This window comes from Nerophis ophidion, linkage group LG05 (genome assembly GCF_033978795.1).
Source record: "Nerophis ophidion isolate RoL-2023_Sa linkage group LG05, RoL_Noph_v1.0, whole genome shotgun sequence".
NCBI classification, from domain to species: Eukaryota; Metazoa; Chordata; class Actinopteri; order Syngnathiformes; family Syngnathidae; genus Nerophis; species Nerophis ophidion.
Genome location: NC_084615.1, coordinates 46,395,450 through 46,400,236, shown reverse-complemented (window position 1 = coordinate 46,400,236; position 4,787 = coordinate 46,395,450). Strand labels below are relative to the sequence as shown.

The 4,787-nt window shown below is 48.6% G+C and overlaps 1 pseudogene; it reads right to left on the bottom strand.

Annotated features, from left to right (window-relative positions):
• Nucleotides 1-686: 686 nt before the first annotated feature.
• LOC133553691 (uncharacterized protein K02A2.6-like) lies at nt 687-3,695 on the bottom strand (annotated as a pseudogene).
• Between the last annotated feature and the right edge of the window lie 1,092 nt (nt 3,696-4,787).

Below are 4,787 nucleotides of genomic sequence, written 5' to 3'. Positions count from 1 at the left end.
AGTTCAGAGATTAAGGCGGTCTGAAGGTCTGGTAACCCGGAGAGGATACCTCCGGCCTGGCGCTGCAACCTCTGCTGTCCGTCTGGGTGACCCTTCTGGCTCGGGAGCAACTGTCCCGGTTCCCATAGTGTCCCTTCTTGCCAGAGAAGGGGGAGTAACAAGCGGCTCGGCCCCAATTTTCAGTTCACTCAGCACAACTGGTTGCTCTGGACCAGTGGGAACCAACAACGCATGATCACCGGCTCTCATCTGCTCTGTGTGACGTCTCCAGAACGCGCCTGCCCCCACATCCACGGAGTAGGATACCGGTCCCTCTTGTGATGCCACCAGTCAAGGCATCCCTTTCTCCTCCCCCCGTCGATAATCACGCACCAGCACGGCCTCCCCCACTGCAAACCGTCTGTCCTTAGCCACCAGGGCTCTGCGTTCTCATTGGCCCTCCTGCACCAGCTCCACTGTAGCCGACATGTTCGGCTTCACAAGGTCCAAGTGAGAACGGAGCGGACGGCGCAGGAAGAGCATAGCCGGAGACTCACTCATCGTCATGTGAGGCGCATTCCTGTAGTTGAGTAAAAATGCTTCCACTCGATGTTGCAGCTTAAATGTTCTCCTATACGCTTTCAATGAATGCTTCAGCTCTGCTTGACTGTTTGTGGCGGGGTGAAACGGCGCTGACCTTTTGTGCTTCACTCAGTTTTCCACGGGAGAAATGCCCCGAATTCTGCCACTGTGAACTGTGGCCCATTGTCACTAACCAGTGTCTCTGGTACTCCATTGCGGGCAAACATACTCCTCAGGGCCTGTACAGTCTTTTCCGTCGTCGTCGTTTTCATCACCTGTATTTCCGGCCACTTAGAGTTTGCATCTACCACCACCAAGAACATGTGTCCTTCGAACGGCCCCGCAAAGTCCACATGGATCCGTTGCCATGGGGATCCCGGCCACGGCCAGGTGTGCAGTGGGGAGAGCGCCGGGTTCTTTTGGTCCCGTAGACACGTAGAACATGTCCTGGCCTGCTGTTCTATCTGAGCGTCTACCCCCGGCCACCAGGCAAGGCTCTGTGCAAGAGCCTTCATCTTGACCATGCCTGGGTGCCCGGCATGTAGTTCCTTCAGAAGCTGCGGTCCCAACGCTGCAGGAACCACCACTCTGCTGCCCCATAGCAAACACCCCTGGATCACCGTCAGTTCATCTCGTCGCATGTAGAAGGGTACCAACGCGTCATTCTGCCCAACTGTCCCAACGAACTGGCCTGATCTACCATATCTACTACCCTAGAGAGCACTGGGTCATACTTAGTTCCCTTCTTAATATCTTCAATGTCCACTGGGAGTGTCTCAAGGTGATGTACTGTCACCCTATCTACTGCGTCTGGCTTTTACCCATGTGCTGCCTGCAGTGGCAAACGTGAGAGACCGTCTGCTTTCCCATGATCTGCTGCTTTCCTGTATTGGATTGTGTAGTTGTGTGCCGCTAACACTAACGCCCAACGCTGCAGTCGCGCGGCCGCCATAGGTGGCGTCCCCTTACTGGGACTGAATATACTTAGTGATCTTTGATCTGTGAGTAATGTAAAATGGCACCCGTACAAATAGGCGAGGAATTTACATACCCCAAAAATAATTCCCAGCGCTTCAATTTCAATGTGAGCATAATTTTGCTCCGCCTTGCTCAGTGTCCTAGAGGCAGAGGCTATGGGTCTCTCCTCACGACCAGGCATCACGTGCGAAAGTATCGCGTCCACCCCATACGGCAACGCGTTGCACGCTAGCCGCAGATGCAACCTGGGGTCATAATGCGTTAGCACCTATTCAGACTGCAGGTGGTCTTTTGCTGCCTTAAAGGCTTTGTCACACTCCGGTGACCACTTCCATGCCACTCCGGTGTGCAACAGCTTATGTAAGGGGCTGAGCATGGTTGCCATATTTTTAACAAAACGCCCATGGTAGTTTATCAGGCCCAAAAAAAGAACGGAGCTGACTCACATTAATGGGGGCTAGAGCCTCCGCTATGGCCTTAAGCTTCTCTGGGGACTTTTGTAGCCCTTTTTTTTATCAATGACATGACCCAAATATTCTAATGAACTCTTGAAGAATTCACATTTTTCCTTTTGTACTGGCAAACTGAATTTTCCCAATCGGCCCAACACTGCATCTAAGTTTTTTAAGTGATCTGCATCGTTCTCCCCAGTCACCAAAATGTCATCCAGGAAACAATGGACGTTGGGGAGGCCCTGCAACACTTGGTCCATGACTCGCTGAAAGATTGACGGCGCAGAGGTGATCCCAAAGGGATGACGGTTATAGCAAAACATTCCCTTCTGTGTGGTAATGGCCAGATATTTACGGGAGCTTTCCTGAACCGGAACCTGTAAATATGCGTTCACCACATCTAATTTACTGAAACGCTGCCCCCTGCCAGCGATGCGAAAAGATCCTCTATCCTCAGAATGGGGTAATAGATGGATAGATAGATATTACTTTATTGATTCCTTCAGGAGAGTTCCTTTAGGAAAATTAAAATTCCAGCAGCAGTGTACAGAGTTGAGATCAATTTAAATAAAAGTAAAAAGTAAATAATGGGGGTTTAAATGGAAACAAAATAGAGAAAATATTACAATAAGAATAAAAACTAAAAAGCAACAATGGGAATAAAAATATAACAGTAAAATAAGAATATAACAAGACAAAGTAGGCAGTAGTGACCATGTTATGAAAACGTATTGCACTGTTATTGTTTTGCATCCCTTGTCATCCTAGTACCCCCCGCCCCCCGCCCCAGAGAGGAGTTGTACAGTCTAATGGCGTGTGGGACAAAGGAGTTTTTGAGTCTATTAGTCCTGCACTTGGGATGAAGCAGTCTAGCACTGAACAGGCTCCTCTGGCTACTGATAACGCTATGCAGAGTGTGACTGGCATCATCCAGGATGCTCATTAGTTTGTCAACAGTCCTCTTCTCTGCCACCGTCACCAGTGTGTCCAGTTTCATTCCGATTGTAGAACCGGCCCGCCTGATCAGTTTCTCAAGTCTGGAGCTGTCCTTCTTAGATGTACTGCCCCCCCAGCACACTACCATGTAGAACAGAACACTGGCAACCACAGACTGGTAGTACATCCAAAGGAGTTTTTTTGCAGATGTTGAAGGAGTGCAGTCTCCTGAGGATGTACAGCCTGCTCTGTCCTTTCTTGTACTGATGGTCCGTGTTGACAGTCCAGTCCAGCTTATTGTCCACCCAAACCCCGAGGTACTTAATTGAGTCCACGGTCTGTACCTCAACTCCCTCGATCACAATAGGTTGTGACCGTGGACTCGACCTCCCAAAGTCAATGACCAGCTCCTTGGTCTTTGATGGATTGAGCTGCAAGAGGTTCGTGTGGCACCAGACAATGTTCAGCACAAAGCGTGGGATTCAAGGTCACTTTAAAATCTCCGCATATACGTACTTTCCCATTTTTTTTTACAATGAGTACAATTGGATTTGCCCATTCACTAAACTGTACTGGAGACAGAACATCCCCATTTTCCAAACGCTCTAATTCCTCCAACACCTTAGGCCGAAGTGCATACGGCACTGACCATGCTTGGAAGAACTTCGGTTGATGCACCGGCTTGAGGGTTAACGCCACCTCAAAGCCATTTAGTGTACCTAGACTTTCTTGGAACACCCTGGCATGGCTGTCTAGTACTGTGGCCATTGTGCGGTCTTCATGTATGGGATGTGTGGTTCGAACAGTTTTAATCATTGTCTAATCTAACTTTACTTTTCGCAACCATTCTCGTCCCAAAAGAGTGAGAGCGTCACCCTTGACCACATACAGGGGAAGACGTGCCCGTAGTTTGTTGAGAAGCACGTCTACTTTTATTACCTCCAAGGGTGTCAAACCATGGCCTGTATACGATCTCAACAGTTGGTTGGTGGTACGGAGGCGTAACTGGCTAAATTTAAGATGTACAGTTTTTCTGAAATGATCGAGACTGCCGCACCTTGTCTAACTCCATTTCGATTGTTCGTCTCTCCACTTTGGGTCTAACCCAGATAATCGCTGACGCCGCGCTATCGTGTTTAACGCTTTTTTCTACATCCACCACATGTAAGCCTCCCACCCCATCTGAATCGGTTGTTTCTGGGTCGCTGGGCTTAGTCTCCGCCTCTACCTGATTGGCCCTCTTTTTGAATTTTCCTTTCGTTTTCTGTCCCTTTTTACCCCCCAAAAATGTGTTGTCTTTGGTCCCCCTTTATCCTCCCTGCACATACGAGCTATATGCCCCCTTTTCCCACAATTGTGGCAGGACTGGTCCTTGTAAAAAAAATTCTCCATTTTGTTATTTACTCTACCACAACAAGTGCATTTACGGCCTGGTGGCAAGGAGAGAGAGACAGTGTTCACCTTCCGCGAGCTACTAAGCTGTTGAGATTCTCGTGCCACTGTTTATATTGAAACTGCTAATTCAACTGCTCTTTGGTATGTTAATTCCTTCTCTGTTAACAGCCTCTTTTTAATCGACTCACTGTTCAACCCACACACTAACCTGTCTCTTAGCGCATCCTGAAGGTAAGCTCTAAATTCACAGTGCTCTGATCATTTTTTTAGATCTGTTGCATACTGTGTAAAAGTTTCCCCCTCCCCCTGATCTATACCTCTCCGCTATCACTAAGGGCTTTGGGGAGAAATGTGCTTGTAACAATGTCACTACCTCGTCATATGTTTTAATGCTCGGCTTCTTTGAGGCGATGAGGCTGCGCAGTAGACTGTATTTCGCCGGTCCCATCATGCTGAAAAACACCA